This window comes from Abramis brama, assembly GCF_963993115.1.
Source record: "Abramis brama genome assembly, chromosome: 18".
Classification (NCBI taxonomy): Eukaryota; Metazoa; Chordata; class Actinopteri; order Cypriniformes; family Leuciscidae; genus Abramis; species Abramis brama.
In genome coordinates, this window is record NC_139980.1 from 27,881,707 (window position 1) to 27,901,028 (window position 19,322).

The 19,322-nt window shown below is 36.0% G+C and overlaps 1 long non-coding RNA gene across 3 annotated transcripts in view; it reads left to right on the plus strand.

Annotated features, from left to right (window-relative positions):
- Positions 1–461: 461 nt before the first annotated feature.
- The window catches only part of LOC311068826, an 85,525-nt gene continuing 66,664 nt past the window's right edge, over positions 462–19,322 (plus strand). For 2 of the 3 annotated variants that reach the window (XR_014603433.1, XR_014603434.1), the window contains exons 1-2: positions 462–548; positions 10,419–10,587. This is a non-coding gene — a long non-coding RNA (uncharacterized lncRNA). Of the gene's footprint in view, positions 549–9,479; positions 9,630–10,418; positions 10,588–19,322 lie in introns of those variants that run through there. The other variant, XR_014603435.1, reaches the window with a different exon arrangement.

The window sequence follows — 19,322 nt, forward strand, 5'->3', positions numbered from 1 at the left end:
TTATCTGCCTTGTAGCCACCTGCTATCATCTCTGAAAAAGTGTGACAGACGGATACAGCTGAAGACGTTCTGTATGGCTTCTTTGTGTGATTACAGATACACTGACAGAGGCCTTTTCATAATCTAGCCTTGAGCTCATTAGTTTTTCTTCTAATGCGATAAATAACTGCTGAAACCCTTTGTTTGTTTGAAATAGTGGACTAAAGTTTAGAGGCCTAAAGACAACTTTTTAATTCAGTACATCCTCTTATTGCCTAAATTAAACATTTCTCACCCTTAATGGAATAAAACAGAAAGAAAGTTTAGTAGTTAATGTCTCTTTTCACATGAGATTATTAGTAAACTATGACTTATATTTTAAATTATTTTCCTCTTTCAATCTGTTATATGTCTTCAAAAGACTTGTATAGGAAATATAGTGTGTAGACTACTTTTATGCTGCTTTTTGTCTTTTTTTTCGGCTTGAAACCCCATGATGACCCATCACCTTCATGGCATGGAAAAGAGTGGTGTCAACATTCTGCTAAACGTCTCCTTTTCTATTTCAAGTAAGTCATATTTGGAACAGCATGAGGGTGAAGTAAATGAAAACAGAAACTACTATAAGTTGCTTATTTCTTTACAATCAAAAAAGAGGAATGGGCATGAAATACTGATTTTCACAGAATTTTTTTATTTATCTATGTACAAAGTGTAATCTCGCGCTCGATCGGCCCAAAACCGGCATCCGGTCTTTACGTGTTACTGTCCTTTTCTCGGGGCAAAGTATTTTTTGATTAAATGCAATACATTTGAATATGTATTCTCTCGTTATTTCATCTGACTCCATAAATGAAAAGGTTTTAATGATATCTGTGCATCAAAAATAATGCCAAAGTCGGTTAGAATAATCAAATGTAACAATTTATTATGTCAGGTAAATGTATCATGCCAATTTCATAATCAATTCAAAGATAATCGATACAAAACATCAAATGCTCTGGAATAGAGAGAAGATGCAAACCCAACATTAAGATATACATGAGGCTGAGAGGTCTCACTCTCAGCCTCACAGGCTAATCTGAAGTACAGAAAGGCCCCGAATCCCCTGCTGCATTTCATTATATAGTCAGGACCTCTTTCACTTGGAAACATCTTTTAACAATGGAAATTTGCATTCAGAAGTTACACCTTTTGGGGAGGTAGGAGACCATTTGTCTAGAGACCACCTTCCTTTGTGTGTCAGTTATCCCTAAACTCTTAAAAACCTTATTACCTTTTGTTTTACTTATTTGGAAATGAGACATTTGTACCAGTTGCAATGAGACATTTCAAATGATACTAAATATGTATAATACTCGATGTTAATCATTCATATATTCTTGGGCGAGTCCTTGGTGATCTTCGCATTGGGGGAGAAGGAGAGGGGGATGAGGGAAAGAGATGTAGATGTCTCAATAGTGCACGAGGAGGAGTTCAAATGTTATTTTCCAGAGAGGTCCTTTGTCCTCTCAGGGTCTGGTCGTTCTTCAACCAGACTGTCCGGCATCTCCTAATTTCTCAATTCCTACAAAAGAGGCTGCAGAGCCATGAATCTAGCACAGCTATGTAGATATAACAATTATATAGTTTAACATCATTATACAAAAATGTCTGACCGAGGAATGCAATGGAATGATGCATTTAACCAATCAGAATCAAGTATTACGGAGAGCTGTGTAATAAAAGTAACTTAGTAATGCTAGAAATTACCACATCTGCCTCATTGCAAAGGAACAATTGGCAATACATCTTATAATGTTTGTAGCGTCACATCAGCATGTCCTCTGTAATTCACAGGTGTTCTTATCCACATACTGTAGCTACTCCCTGTGTTATCAGCTTATCCTGAGTGTCTCTCTTGGAAGCGTGACCTCGATCCCTGGTGCACTTGGGTTTAAGCAGTGTTTGCTCTAATCTCCCAACGTTCTTTCCCATGTTCCTCTCTTGTGGAGATATTTAAGCATTCAACACACTTAAAGCAACACTAAGGAACATTTTTACCTTAAAATAATGTTTCCAAAATCGTATCAGTGGTTCATCAAGTCGTAACACTCTGAAAGGCACTTCTGGATTCACTTTGCAGTTTAACCACACTATGCAAGTTTGCCAAACCGGGTCACATTTCTGTAGTTCGAATGAGACATAAGAAAACTACAAATTTGACTTGCTTTACGTCAAGCGTTACAATAGTCATTATTTAGTTTTCCTTCGTTTCTGATGTCGCAATACATCATACTTTCATGAAATCCTTGTCAGTGGACATCATTCATTCCAAAGCCGGTGCTAGATAAACAGCGAGCGTGCGTGCGACGAAATTATTTATGACAGTGGTAATGGACAATTCTGCTGCCAACCTGTAGGGCGACCGAAGAGGAAAAGTTCCTTAGTGTTGCTTTAGCCTCCAGCTCACATCATGCTGAAGTGGAGGTTATGAGTCAATAGCCATGATTCACCCTGACTTGATGACTTGTTTTTGTCCTTTTGGAAAAATGAAAAAAAAAAAAAAAAAAAAACTTGACAATTATCTGGTATTTGTCAGAAAAGCCTGTTGTTGTCAAACATTGCTTTTTTAACCGAAAAGGAAATTGGGCTCAAATTCAAAAATATGTGCTTTGGAGCCAACCACTTGTACAAATCACAGGGTGTCAAGTATTTCAAAGCATGTGGCAGTGAGTGTTTACTGCCACAGTTGTGTACTGAAACTGTACTAGTCTCATTCATTCTCCTTCTTTACTGTCTCACATTATTATCTTTATCAGTGCTAAATTAGAAACAGTATGATATGTTTGATCGGTTATAAAGATGTTGAATCAATGACTTGCTATGATAAATCTAAGAACTAGTCGCACTCAGCAGATGTTTGGTCATTTGCAGCTTATTCTGGACAATAACTGGACACTTAAACAGGAGTACCAACAATAGTTTTTACATGGTGTTTGGGGGTATGAATTTGTTTCAGCTCTCTGGAATACTTGACTCTGATTGTCAATCTCGGCTAGATCTAGATCTATCTAATCCAGTTAGATATTTTAGTATACTGAAAAATATTTAGGCCCAAATTTAAGAACTGCATATAAATTTACCATCCATTTGGATTACACAGTTTTAACATGAGCTTAATGTATGCATATTTCTTAGTCATGCATAAATGAAACGGTAAAGGTTTTTTCACTCAAAAACAAAAAAACAAACATGGCATAGTTTATTATTAACTATGCATCTACTGTATTTGTTTTTATTTAAATTATCATATTTTTTAAAATGCATTAATTCAAGTAGCTTAGTATCAGCATAAATATGTTCATTATAAAAACAATTATATTTATCAGTTTAAATGTACGAACATAGTGTAGCAAAAATATGGACAAGCAGTTGTGGAACAAGCAATGTTCTATTATTTGTATGATATTGAGACAAATTAGATTTATTGATGATAAATATATAAATCTGGTTGTTGTGCATTTAAAACACATTTAGTTTATTAATACTATTACATAAATCTTATGTATGACTGACAAATATTCGTTTATGTAAAAAAAAAGATTCAAATACTAGCTTTAAGATAGTATTCATTCATACATCAGGCAATAGACTAAAGAACACTGGAAGTTAATTACATGGTCGGAGAGGTTTTCCTGGATTAAATTAATGCATCTAAGAAACAGGAAGTAAGCGCTATACATTTGTCACATGCACAAAAGGCTTTTTATATTCCCTCTCAAAGTCTTTTTATCTATGTGGGGAAATTAAATAATTCATGATGAGCTCAGTGTGAACACTGGCTTCCATCAGTCCCACTGCATTTTTACTTTGTTGGTTGTATCAAAAGTGCAGTGTTTGCCAGATGGCAAAAATAAACCATGTCAAGTGTGATTTCACATAAATGGCTTTAATTCCGTGCCATCTGAACTCAAGCTTGTGTTAATAACAACCACCTTTGTGAACTTTTTGACGCTTGGAAATGTCATTGATGCACTTTAAATAATTGTGATTTGTTCTATAAACATCATTAAAAGGGGTCAAGGATAATCAAAATCTTTTGAGCCGTTGGCGTGTAGATATGATGTAGTTTACTTTGAGCTCATTTCAGCAGTTGTATAGTCCCTATGTGACTTTACAACAATGGGACACTTTTTTCCAATCACTGCATTGGCTACAAATAAAACCAACACTTATTGCCTGTCTTTTGTTTATGGCTTTTGATTAGTAATGAGAAGACCACCCTTATTCATTTCAATTTCATTTGGCGAAATTGCTTTTCGCTTGTAGCACATTGCTCTGACGTTTCTGCAGGCCGGGTAAAGGGTGTAAAATAAAAGCAAGAGCATCTTAACTGTATAACTGTAATAATAGCATTTTGGTGAAACAGATTTGGCAAACGCTCCAGTGCATATTTGTGTTTGTGCTCTAGACATTGTTAAAGGTTTCTATTTACAACATGTTTTTGCAGCATCTGTCTGTTGATCTCTTGAACACAGTGGCCTCAGAGGTGTTTAAAGTCTCCCTGTGGTGAAAATCAAGTTTTTAATGTTGTTTATATGTCTATGTGGTGTTTCTAATATGCTTTAAGACAAACCACGTGCAAATTCTCAAGTCAACACCATTGCTGAGTATTTTCTCCTTAAATCTGCAGTGAAAAAAAAAAGAGAGAAGCCAGGTTATCCCCATATATTTTTATGTTGATATATGAAAAATCGGGTACATGTAGCAATATAGCGGGTGAATTATGTATATGATGCATATTACGATGTTATGATTAACCATATACGCCTTTCTATAACTATAAGTTGTTCTATTGTTAGAAGGCAGCTGTCTGACTCTGAGATGCGAACGGGAACATGGTTTGTGTAACATTAGCAACACATTATTAGCTGTTTGATAACATAGTCAAGCAAAAAGCCAATCATATTAATTACCGTTATGTGTCCGACGTTGTAGGGAGCGATACATTAAGCGCATTACCGTTCTAATACATCGACTTGTATACAAGCCTTTATGAGTGAGTGGAGGCGGGGCTCATTTGCATATTAATGGGTCCGCGTATACTAATTGAAGCAAGGTTGTAGATGCATTCAAGCTATTTTAAGGCATTAATAATTTTTTTTCACAGGGAAAAACGTTTAAATGTGTATAATTGTGGTGATCAAAGATGAGTTTTAAGGGATAGCATTTTAAGTTAGAAACTTTAAGTTAGTCAGAATCCACTCATCACTCAAAATGTATGTTTAAAATGCATGTATGTACGCTAAAGAATCCTTATAACAAATAATCATTATAACAAAGTATAGGCAGTGTAAATAAGAGATTTTTAAAAATATATAATTTTCATATTAAATCATTTTGTAATTATTATTTGTAAAAGTAATGACTTGTAATCTTGTAAATCTTTCACTGTACATCGCTATTCTTGTTGGTGGAGCTCAAGAGCTGTTGCTTGCACATTAAATCTGCACTTTACTAGAGCACCCTTACTAATTTCAGAAGATTTGATTCTGGAACCGTTGCTATGGGGTTGCTAGAGGGTTTTGGGTGTTTGCCTACTGTTCACTTCTCTATGAATTTATTAAAATTATACTGTTCAAAAGTTTTGAGTCGGTAAGATTTTTTAAATGTTTTTGAAAGAAGTATAAGTCAAGACTGTGTGTATTTTTATCTAAAATACAGTAAAAATGCAATATTGTGAAATATTACAAAATAATAATAATATTAGTTTTTTAAATATATATTTACCGTAAATATATATTTTTTTCTGAATTTCTGAATTTCATTCTAATATGCTGATTTACTGCTCAAGAAACATTTCTTATTATTATCAATGTTAAAAACATGTCAGTTTATGCTGCTTAATAATTTTGTGGAAACTTGTGATTTTTTTTCAGGATACTTTGATAAATAGAAAGTTGAAAATAACAGCATTTGATTTAAATATAGATATTTTTGTAACATGTAAGATTCTTTACTGTCACTTTTTTGCATCCATCCTGAATAAAAGTATTAATTTCTTTAAAAAACAAAAAAAAACGTAATGACCCCAAACTTTTGAAGGGTAACGTAGTTATGAGCAACATATATAATGTAACAATGTATTTGAATAAAATAAAAAAAATATATTGAAATGGCCATGGATTGCTTTTTGTTACACTGGTTGCTGTAATATAAGTTGCCTAAAGTGTTCAACACGCAGGGTTCAGAAGTCCACACAACATGTATCTCTTAAAGAAAATTGACACTGATCCTTATGGCTTTCGTGTATATCAACCATATGATCCCAGAGGAATTTTAATAGCTCATCCACTGTGTTCCCGTCACCACATTTGAGACAGTTCCAGTGCAACGTGGTTATTCCTCCAAATGGGATTCTCAAAGAGGAAAAGAAAACGTGTAAAAAAAGGAAGTGCTTGGATCTTAAAACTACAAGTAATTGCATGTTCCTGGCAAAAAGTAGCACTATGTGCCTGTTTAGTTTTGTGTGTGGTTTGCTTGTTTTATACCAACCAGCCGATATGCCTTTAACTTGTGTGCACTTATCGAATTGTAAACGCTGGCAAGCAAGCCTGTATATTCATGTGGCAAGACTGGGGAGAGCAAACATGAGACTACAAGCTCCAGATTTCTGTTGCTGGACGTGATAATGTTTTGACATATAGACACTTCAACCAAACTGTAAACCGTGTTTATGTGAGGACAGATAGTGTCAGGAGGCTTTGTCTGTCTGTCTGTCTGTCTGTCTGTCTGTCTGTCTATCTATTGGTGCATTCCATTTGTTCTCCAATGTGAGAAACTGTCCTCAAACTCAGTGGTCCACACAGTACTAGCTAACCTCTATTTGTGAGCACTTATCTGTCTGTCGTTCTTTGTAACGTTCTATCGATCGTTCTGTGTCTATCTATCTATCTATCTATCTATCTATCTATCTATCTATCTATCTATCTATCTATCTATCTATCTATCTATCTATCTATCTATCTATCTATCTATCTATCTATCTATCTATCTATCTATCTATCTATCTATCTATATCTATCTGTCTATCTATCTGTCTCTTTTGTTCCGTCTGTCTGTCTATTTGTCTGTCTGTCTTTTGATCTATCTATCTGTCTGTCTGTCTGTCTGTCTGTCTGTCTGTCTGTCTGTCTGTCTGTCATGTCTTTTTTATGTTGTCTTCAACAATTATTAGTTTAGCTTTGCTTCATAAGCTGAATGTGAGGATGGTGCTGATCTTTTGGTCTCCGTCTTAATAACGGGTTCCTCTTCGCCAAATCTCCCTGATATGAGCCTTGACTTTCAAAGGGATTTCTTTATTAGTAGTCGAGCAGCAGCATAATCACCAGCTCCCAGGGAAAACCACTGAGTTAAATAATCAACTGTAAACAGCCAGGGAATGTTAATTATGCACTGTCTGCATCCTTAGAGGACAAAACATATTTAACTTGCAATTTTGAACGGCGGAGAAACCCCACACATGGTTGTGTGGGACCACACTAAATTCCACGTTTTCATTGCATTCAATGACATGTCTACACTAAAGTGATGTTTTGGACAATGGCATAAGACGCTGGCCTTCCTCACTGTTGTGCCTTTTGACAAAGGTGTAATTTTAGAGAGTGAATTGTCTCCTTATGCAATTTAGATCCTTTGAGATTATAATCAAGGTAGTTTTGCTTAAATACAGTCACAGCTTTGACCATATTCGTCTCTAAAGGTCCATGTTTTTACCACTCTCTCACATCGCTTGAATTAACCGAACTGCTGACAAAAGCGATATTTCTTGTGCGCAGAACCAAGACAAAACATGTCTCAAATGAATGAAAAATAAAACAGCGCTGTTAGAAGATTGTCACTCAGAGACACAGACATCTGGCTCCTCTGTAGTGTTTGGAGGTCTCTTAAAACATCACCCTGTGATAGCCAGAGGGACAAATGTGACTTAAACCAGCATTTAGGGTTGAAGACAGTTTGTGTTAATATTCGTTTGATAAACATCAATATGGGAAATATCATCTGCTCTTAAATTAAAATTAGCTGTTACTGGAAAGTCACTTGTTGTGTAAGGCTAACTTTTTGATCTCATATGAGAACAGTTAAGTGAGATCTGGTTCAAAGCAAAATGTCACAGTGGACATTGTCACGTGTTTTCCATTTGTCACACGTTATTTGGTGTCCTTTTGTTAGTTTGTGATGTCCATGTCAAGAATGTCCTGAAGCAACTCCCAGATGCGGACAAAAATGAGGAGCTTCCAGCAGAGGTCCTTCTTTTATCAGTTTTATTGTGACAGGCAGAGCCGCCTTAACCTAATGTTAGGCCCTGGGGCTGAGAGGTTTTGTAGGCCCCCCATCCCCTCGATTTATAGAGTCTCATTTTAAAAAAGTGTAATATCTAGGAAATCTACATCACAGAATGCATTAATTTCTTTCGAGACCTACAACAGTGAGTTTTTTAATATTGTTTTCAATTTTAATATTGTTATTAACATATCACTGAGCACATAAACACAAGACACTTTATTTAACAACCACACACAGCAACTAAATTTCAACTTTATAAAATGAGAAGCGATTTTCGCGAGCGACAACCAATAGGAAAGAAGCCTTTCAGTGGAGCTCAGCTCCCGTCACCGTCTCGAGTGCAGGAGACAGAAGAGTTCGAGGGCGATTTCACTGTTTTATATGTTACTAATCACAAACATGGATATAATAAAATGATGCATGGAAAAGAAACTGTCGACAGTCTCAGTGAGTTTATGCTGGATTTAGTGCGTAAATCATTTTGTTTACAAATTAGACGCTTTGCAGTTGTTATATACGTTAAAGATTTTATTTTGGATGTGTTCATTGTGATTATATTGGCTGGGTTTGTAAAAGTTTATAAAATTGAAAGGATCATTGCTTGGTGCATTTGGAAACAAAGCTTGTCTATTTCTAAATGTAATCGCGTGCATCGCTGCTGATTTACGTTGAAAAAAACTTAGATTAAACACACTCGCAACAGACACACCCCAAAGCGGAGACGGAGACGTTACAGCGTTGCCAGCGGCACTGAGCGGACTTTTGCCGCTGTAGTGGACACGCACCGTCCGCCTCATTCGCGCCGCGGGACCTCTAGACGCGCGTAAACGCGTCTTTACATTGACTTAACATTGAAATCACTCGCGCCAGACGCTCTATTCGCGTTTGGTGTGAACGCACCATAACAATAACATTATAGCGACAGCAACGTCCACAAGCGACTAGCGACATACAGCGACAAAATCTGACAAGTTAAAACAATATGACCTTTTCAGCTCATCATGAACCTGAACATGGGAGGCCCCTGAACTTGGGAGGCCCCTGGGCTTCAGCCCAGGTAAGCCCGTGCATTAATGCGGCCTTGGTGACAGGTTACCATGTGTTGGGACAAGCTGCCCCAGTGCTTTATTGTGGACTTCGGCACATCGCTTTTATATCACATAAGAGGGCACAAACACATGTTCTACCCATCTGCCCTTCATAAGATCTTTGTGAAAAAGAAAAAGACAGCAAAACAATACCAAAAACAGCAGAAATTGAAATTATTTAGAAACCAGGAACACAAAATGAGTACAACCAGCCACTGAAAAGTGAAAAATAAGGTAACTCTTCTCTTTTGTTTCTTTGTGTTGCTTTTTAGATTGCATATTTTTCTTTCTTCTGTAGATATTTTTGACATCTTTTTTATTTGATAATTTTAACATGTTATTTTAAGGTGATGTAGTTACATGCTGTTGCATGTACTTACTATAGTAATAACAGGTAATTAGGCATAATTAAGTAACTAACCCTAAACATAACTCTATAGTACATGTAGTTAGTTAATTTTACTCAGTACTTATTTGAGGAAATACAATGTTACTATGTCACCTTAAAATAAAGTGTAACCTTTTATATTTGATCATTTAACAAATATTTTTCCTAACACTTTTTTTTTTCTCTGCCGGTTGGCAGAAAATGATGTCAGATAAGTCTTCTCACTGAAGGTCGATCTGCCCTGGCTTTCTAATGTCTGACCTCAAGCTCTGTTCCAGTGGTTATTTTTAAGTAGTAGGTGAAAGAATTGCAAGTTTTATGTTGTCTGGAATGAATCCATATTTTATTCGGTACAAGGGCACAATTGTGGGAACATTGCGTAAAAAGAGGTTTTTACATACAAGATGTTATTATACCGAGTAACTTGCAATATGACAAGTCTATTGTATTATATTTGTAATAAAAAAGGAATTTTTGCTAGGGGGCCCACTGAATCCTCTTTTATTCATAAATGATTTCCTGAACACTCAAGTCAATTATGTTGCATGACAAAACAACAGTATTATTCTCTTTAACCATGACAGGAAAACTCATCAATGTATGATCTATTCTAATGTTCTTTCTATGTTTTCCAGGTTTCCAGGTTCTACAAAAATTTTGAGCCGATGGGTACCTGTTTTTTAATTTCCTGTCGAGGACCATGCTGTGATTCCTCACAAATTCAATAAGAGCAAAATAACCCTGTGTGATAAACATCAAAGCTGCCACATTCAAAAAGGAAGGACCATATGATGAAAAAAGAGGGTAGGTTTGCATGCCTCAACAACAACGAGAAGAGCATTTTTTGTAGTATGTATTATTGACTTCCACTACTGAGTAATGTTGCACTGATGACAACTGCAATTGCAATTGATGTTTTTATATACTCTCAGCTGCCACTTTATTAGATACACATGTACAACCCCTCGTTAATGCAAATATCTAATCAGCCAATCACATGGCAGCAACTCAATGCATGTAGACATGGTCAAGTTCAAACTGAGCATCAGATTGGGGAAGAAAAGTGATTTAAGTGACTTTGAATGAGGCATGGTTGTTGGTGACAGACTGGCTGGTCTGAATAACTGCTGATATACCAGGATTTTCATGAACAACAATCTCTAGGGTTTACAGAGAATGGTCATAAAAAGAGAAAATATCCAGTGAGTGGCTTTTCTGTGGGTGAAAATGCCTTGTTGATGCCTGAGGTCAGAGGAGAATGGCCAGACTGGTTCAAGCTGTTAGAAAGGCAACAGTAACTCAAATAACCACTCGTTACAACCAAGGTCTGCAGAAGAGCATCTCTGAACGCACACACAACACGTCAAATCTTGAAGCAGAAGAGCTACAGCAGCAGAAGACACACCGCTCCTGTCAGATGAGAACAGCAAACTGAGGCTATAATTCACACGGGCTCACCAAAATTGGACGATAGAATATTGGAAAAACATTGCCTGGTCTGATGTGTCTCGATTTCTGCTGTAACATTCAGACGGTAGGGTCAGAATTTGGCATAAAAAATTAAAGCATGGATCCATCCTGCCTTGTATCAATAGTTCAGGCTGCTGGTGGTGTAATGGTGTGAGGGATATTTTCTTAACACACTTGAGCATCTTTATCTGTCTAAACGCCACAGCCTATCTGAGTATTGTTGCAGACCATGTCCATCCCTTTATGGCCACAGTGTTCACATCTTCTGATGGCTACTTCCAGCAAGATAACACGCCACGTCACAAAGCTCAAATCACCTCAAACTGGTTTCTTGAACAGTTCACTATAATCAAATGGCCTCTACAGTCACCAGATCTCAATCCAATAGAGCACCTTTGGGATGTGCTGGAGGAGCGGGAGATTCACATCATGCATGTGCAGCTGTCAAATCTGCAGCTGTCAAATCTGCAGCAACTGCGTGATGTCATCATGTCAGTATGGAGCACCAGCACCTTGTTCAATCTATGTCACGAAGAATTAAGGCAGTTCTGAAGGCAAAAGGGTCCAACCAAGGCTGCAATTATTTGATCAAAAAATCTGTAAAAACAATAATATTGTGAAATATTACAACAATATTTAATATATTTTACAATGCAATGTATTCATGTGATGATAAAGCTGAATTTTCAGCAGCCATTATAACCGTCTTTAGAGTCATATGATCCTTCAGAAATCATATGTTTGTTGCCCAAGACTTGTTGCCCACTGAAGCTAAGCAGGGTTGAGCCTGGTTAGTACCTGGATGGGAGACCTCCTGGGAAAACTAGGTTGCTGCTGGAAGAGGTGTTAGTGAGGCCAGTATGGGGCGCTCACCCTGTGGTCTTTGTGGGACCTAACGCCCCAGTATAGGGATATATAGGGACAGTAGTGTCCCCAACACTGTACTGTCAAAGAGCACCGTCCTTCGGATGAGACGTTAAACCGAGGTCCTGACTCTGATTGATATATATATATATATATATATATATAATAATTGGCTTCATCACTCTGTCTCCTCTCCACCAATAAGCTGGTGTGTGGTGGGCGTTCTGGCGCAATATGGCTGCCGTCGCATCATCCAGGTGGATGCTGCACATTGGTGGTGGTTGAGGAGATTCCCCCTTCCATGTAAAAGCGATTTGAGTGCCGAGAAAAGCGCTATAAATGTAATGAATTATTATTATTATTATTATATGTTGATTAATACAAATATATATATTATTCCATACTTTTGACCAGTATGTAACCTAATATATTAGTGTCTAGATGTGTTGTTTATCCATCCAATGTGATATTACATTTGTGAACAGATCTGACGGGGTCTTTACTTTCTGTCATTGTTTTCCAGAGCCCCTGGCATGATTTCAACTTCATTAGAGTGCCTTTTTGTCTCAGGTTATATAACAGCATCAGTAAATAATGTTTGGACATTTCTAGAACCTTGTGTTCCACATGTTTAATTCATGAAAAAGTTTCTTACTGGTAGATTTTTTTGCAGAGGACAAAGCTGTTGCTAAGCTCAGGCCTTCACCCACACAGAAATGTGCTAACTGTTCTCCGGCCCTCCACTGGAGACTCTCTCAACATGCAAGAGCATACCTCTGGTCTGTCCAGCTTTATAACACTGTTTTGGCCTGTTGCTAGAAAACCGTCATTATGTGTTGTGAGGACTAAAGCCTCTGTGGACCATGGATAAAGAAGCAGAAAATGGGAGCTGGATCCAAACTCTGTGAGGAGAAGGCATGTTTTGACCCCTCTCTTCGATCAAGGTTGTCCGAATTGGCACAAATGGATCAAAGTGTAATTTAAACAAAAAGAGCATTCTCAGGATTCTCCTTCCTATCCCAGGCAAGCACACTGTGTTTTGCACAGTGCCATATGGTGTTTATTGTTAGCATGCTCAAGCATATGATGCTAGCAAGGTTAGCTAGCCTACACCATGTCCTGACTTTCTGATTTGGGGGTGTGTTGATTTGAGATTCATTACAAAACCTGAGAGGCATTGATCACATTAAGTTGTATTTGTGAATTCTGATGGCACAGTTTAGTTTGCATGCATTTAACTGATAAATACATTAAATATTACTCATTTTAGCTGGCTTATGCTGACAGGCTTGCATAACACAACACTACAACATAAACTACACTTCCCATAATTCTCTTTGGTGGCATAAGAATGATAAAATAGACAAGCAAGCAATCAAAAATGCGGCAGTTGTCCAGTATCATATTAACAGTAGCATTTGTCTCATAAGAATCAGTCCAAACTGTAATATAATAAATAAACTATACTGGTCAAAAGTTTGGGGTCAGCAAGATTTTTTTTAAAATAAATTAATAGTTTTATTCAGCAAGGATGCATTAAACTGATCAAAAGTGACAGTAAAAAAGAATTCCTGAAAAATGCCAGAGTTTCAACAAAAAAAAAAAGTATTAAGCAAAACAACTGTTTTCAACATTGATAATAATAATCATCAGAAATGTTTCTCGAACATCAAATCAGCATATTACAGTAGAATGATTTCTGAAGGATTAGTGACACTGAATACTGGAGTCAGCTTTGCCAACACAGGCATAAATTACATTTTAAAATATATTAAAATTGAAAACAGTTCTTTTAAATTGTAATAATATTTCCCTATATTACTGTTTTTGCTTTATTTTTGATCATATAAATGCAGGCTTGGTGAGTATGAGATTTCATTAAAAAAAAGTACCAACCTGCAAACTTTTGAACAGTAGTGTATTTGCTTTTTATTTTGTAGCAAGGGATAACTGAATAACAAAACCGTGATCTCGTTTGATCATTTGTGAATATTTCACCTTTTTTTCCTTTGCATTTTTCGCATACTAATGACACCATTGTCAAAATGATCCATATTCACATGGATCAGCGAATACGACAAAAAACACTGTATTCTGCTGTCAGGCCAGTAGTTGGCAATGTAACTTGTAAAGAAACACTATGCGCCTATAGATGCACACCTAATAAATGCTCATGACATCAACGTTTTTACAAATTAGCGTTTTTTGTAGTTTACACGGAGACGATAATCGTATAATTTTCAAAAAAGTTTTCAAAAGTTTGCGTTTTCAGGCCCCCAAATAGCCGCTGTTGTGTAAATGAATGGCCAAAACACGTAACGTGGCCCATGAGACAAATGTTAATTCCTGGTGTAAATAGAGCTGTAACTGGCCTTTTCTCAAGCTTCATCTGCTGAACCTAATGTGGATCATCATGAGTCATGTGGGAAATATCTTACCTGATGAATTGAGATTTTTGAGCACTGAAGCAAAACCACAGGAGTAGTGTTAAACATCTCCCAGGGCATTAAATCCAACCAATAGTTAAAGTAATGTGGGTGATGCATGTCTAATTAAGGACTTCATTGTGCTTTGAGGCATATACAAATGTCTAAAATAACTAAATGATGATAATATCAGACACGTGTGTATTCATTCTGTAATCAAGTATAAACCTCTGCAGCACACAGAACACAAATCAAGTAATGATGTTACTTGAAGAAGACAGTTGGTTACTTCATAAAATAATCTTGATTAGGATAGAATGTGCATGATAAACATAAGGCTAAACCAAAACAATATCAAACTTTAATTTAAAGTAAACGTCGCTAAACTGATTACTGCTCCTCTATTAATACTGAATAATGTAGACGTTGAGTTATTGTTTGGCTGTTTTACATCAGTTTAAAGACAGTGACCTCTTTGGTATTCCGTTTTTTTGCGGTGTTCAGATCCGATAAGATCAGATTGCTGGGCTACATTGTGTTTATTATGTTTTGTCATGTGAAAAGATCTTTAACAACAGAACATGGTGAACTTGAAGGAGTAAAGGGTACATGAACAGCTTCACACCCTTGGTCTGACAACAGAAGATGTCTTTAAGGAGCTTTTTGAAGTTATTTGTTCTTGTCTTGCGCATTTGTGAAGCAAGATATCCAGTTACTTTGGTCAAAATCTGACAACAACAATTCCTGTGAAGTCAGGCCAAGGGTCTCTGAATTTCCCAATAGTTGGCAATAACACCTTAGCTTACTTTGGCAGTGGCGGGTGGAATGTCTTGCCATAGGGATAAAGATGATTACATGATATGAATAGGTATATGTACACTAACATTCAAAAGTTGGGGGTCGGTAAGCTTAAAAAAAAAAAAAAAGTTTTTGTAGGAAGTCTCTTATGTTCTCCAAGGCTGAATTTATATGATACAATTACAGCAAAAATGGTAATATTGTGAATTATTATTAAAATGAAAATGTCAGGTATTCTTTTGATGGCAAAGCTGAATTTTCAGCATGATTACTTCAGTTTTCAGTGTCACATGAAGATTTTCTGCTCATGAGACATTTCTGATTATTATCAAAGTTGACAGTTGTGCTGCTTAATATTTTTGTGGAAACTTTTTTTTCCGGGATACTTTGTATTTACTGTCACTTTTGATTAATTTAATGCATCCTTTCTGAATAAAAGTACTACATTCTTTCTTTCAAAAAAAGTCTTACTGACGAACTCCAAACTTTTGAACAGTATTACATTTTGTTCAGTTGAGAATTCGAAGTTCATTTCCACCTCAAGAGTAAAAGTAATTTTTTTATTGCGATTTTAAATCTCCCAATTGCAACTTTGTTTCTCACAATTGTGACTATTTCTTGTAATTCTGACTTTATTTCTCCTAATTGCAACTTCATAATTCACAAAAGCGACTTTTTCTTGCACTTGCTGCTTTTAAAGGTTTTGCTTTCATAGAAATCAGATATGAGATGTACCAGTACGATTCCCAGTCCAGAATAGATTGTAAACGTTTGTTTTTAATGGTATAGATACGTTTTTTTTTTTTTTTTTACCTCAATGATCAGCTATTGCGGCTTCGATTCATAATCTGTAACGGAATGTGTAAGTGCGTATAACTAACTGTTTCTTTCATCTGCTTTTAAAATAGTTTTTTTAGCCTACTGAGATGATGGACAATGATGATGCGTAATAGCATTAGTTGTGTGAGTTCAGCAAATTGCTTCCAGAGCAATATTCAGCAAAGACCCACAGAAAAACTGGAACAGAAAACAACAGATGTGGTTAAGGCCTGGTAGAGTTGTTGTCTAATATACGTCTGAATGCTTAGGTGGTCTATCTTATTCAGTAATGGGAGCTTAAGATTAGGAAATTCCACTTAAATGCAGCAAGAAACGGCAGCAAAGTGCCTCCCGCAGAGTGATGCTGTCGACTCTTGGGAAAAGGAAAGTTTATCTTTTTTTTATTGAGGCTATCATTGGAATTGTATCAGGCCACACAAAAAGAGCACTTAATGCCTTTGTGCAGGCCCTAGCAAACATAAGGCATTTATTAATATGGATTCCAAATGATTAACAGGGCAGTACTGAAGAAGGCAGTCTGGGTTTAGTTGGGAGCTGGAGGAGGGAACGGGCATCAATCAGTTTCTCTGAAAACAGACGTTTCCCTTCTCCCCCCGAAGGCTCTGTGGCAGGTGGTTCACATTTTATACAGCATATAATTGAATAATAATAATAACAACACAAATTCAGTATGAAATGGAAAATTCATCCTGGGAACACAAGTTTCCAACATGATTCCATCCTTGACTGAACCTCATGACACCATGTACGTCAGGTGAGAGTTGGAATGAAAACGCTCATGGGTGATAAATCCCAACACTGTTTTATAGCTGACATGGAATTTTGCTCTTTATAGGACAGCACTGTAATGTAAATGTAATGAAAGTGTTCCTATCTTATCATTTTCCTTTTTTAATCCTTTTTCACATTTTGGGGTAAACTTGGCATTTTAGAAGTTGGCCTATTGTTACTTTGATTAGAGGGAAGTATTGTGCTTATTGTAATGAACTTTAAAGATTTTCTGAGCATGCACGTGTTAAATGTAGAGTTAACAAAAACTGGACTGGAGCATAGAGGAAAGGGAATGGATTGAAAAAATTAACTGCCAACCAATGTATTTCTTTTTTAGACCTAGTTTAAACCCCTGGCAACAGTGGATTTGTATGGAATTCCAAAGTTGACAGAATAATAATAAATAAATAAATACATAGAAGAAATGTAAAAAAAGAAGAAAGAAATACATAAATAAATATACAAAGAATATACACACACACACACACATACACACATATATATATATATCTATATATATATCTATACATATATACATTTATTTATGTATTTATTTACTATTTTGTCAGCTTTGGAATTCCATACATTTGGGGCATTTGAATATAGAATCTGATTGGTTGTGAAATATGGTGTGATATTTTTTTCTGGGAATGTTGTTGTTGGTAGTTGTCAAAACTACGTTTAATGGAAGTCTAAGAATAGCACAGTTTTACGAATTCCCATCATATGCACAAAATTCATATGAAATTATGTATTGTTCAGAGTGCAAATGTGTGTTTTTTGGCCTTACATAAAATAAGCAAGGTCCCAATAAAAGAACCTGGTGTTCTCTTGTAAAATTGTGAATAGCTCAATAATTAATCATTGAATCAATTTTATTATGCCCACTACATTTTACAGCTCAGAGTCTGGATGTATTTGCAGTTACTGGAATCAAAGTTTTATTACAGAGCCAACATACTGTTCCGGTTGTTTCAAAGAAATGCCTTGGTACCTTGTAGGCATTATACAACAACATATTAACAGCAATAGTGAGACAATTAAAGCCCATGTGTTCAATATTTTCAGGCTAACAATTTTTTTATTTTTTTTTATGTTCTTTTAATGATCTGCTGTCAGATTTTTTTACACTGCAACAAAACATTTTTTTCTTAACTAGTGTCTTTTCCAGTAATAATATCATATTTTGATCAATACATTTAAGCAAAATTGCGTTAGTTAGCTTTATACAAGCACATATTATTTGCCAATGTGAAAATAATACACTTCTATCAAAATTACTGAAAGTTCATAAATTTGGATTATGTTAATGTTTTTGAAAGTTTCTTATGCTCGCCAAGGCTGTATGACTATTTTCTATTTTAATGAAATGTAATTTATTCTTGCATTTTCAGCATCATTACAGTCTTCAGTCGCATGATCCTTCAGAAATCATTATAATATGCAGATTTTCTGCTCTTACACATTTCTTATTATATTATCACATTTGAAAACAGTTGTGCTGCTTAATATTTTTGTGGAAACTGTGGTACGTATTTTGAGCATTCTTTGATGAATAGAACGTTTAAAAGAACAGTATTTATTTGAAATTATAAATTACTATACTTTCACTTTGTATGACTTTATTGCATCCTTGCTGAATAAAATATTGATTACTGTATAGTAAAGAACAGTACTGTACCTTTTCATATAACAAGTCTTCAATCCAGATACAATTTTGCTTTCCAATATAAGGGGTCAGGTTTTGGCTCATTAGAATAACCTGTTAGCTCCTATGGATATAATGTATTCATATACAGTATTTTGTTAATATTAATGTAAAGGCTAATTGCTATACTGTGTGTGCTTTCGTGGCGTTGTCATGACATTATTTTCTTGCGGCTCCAGAGTGATTAGTCACACAGCCCTCATAGCTCAGGTGATTTGTTCAAAAACCCACAACGATTGGAAAGCAACTGTCTTTAGATGAATGGGAATGCCATCAGATTGCTTTCTCTAGGTATTGCAGACCGCCTTGCAGGCTTACTCAATTAAAAAAGTCACTTGTGTATTGGTGGACTATGTTACATGAGTTGAAGCTTGCACAGTGCTTAATCATCTTATGAATTAGCATCACATATTTCTGAAGTTCGCTTCTTTCATTTTTAGAACAACAAAGCTCAGAACTCACTTTTCACTTTGATTTAAATAAGCGTTTAATTTGAGAGGCCCTCTGTGGTTTGGCCGCCTACTGCTGTTTGTGCAGCGTAGTGGAGATGCTTTACGACGATAAAGCACGAGAGAAGCTTTAGTGCACTGCATCACCAAATGACTGGTGTTCTGGAGTCAGCCAAGAAATACTATAAAATCGATGTGGTCACCGGTGAAGTT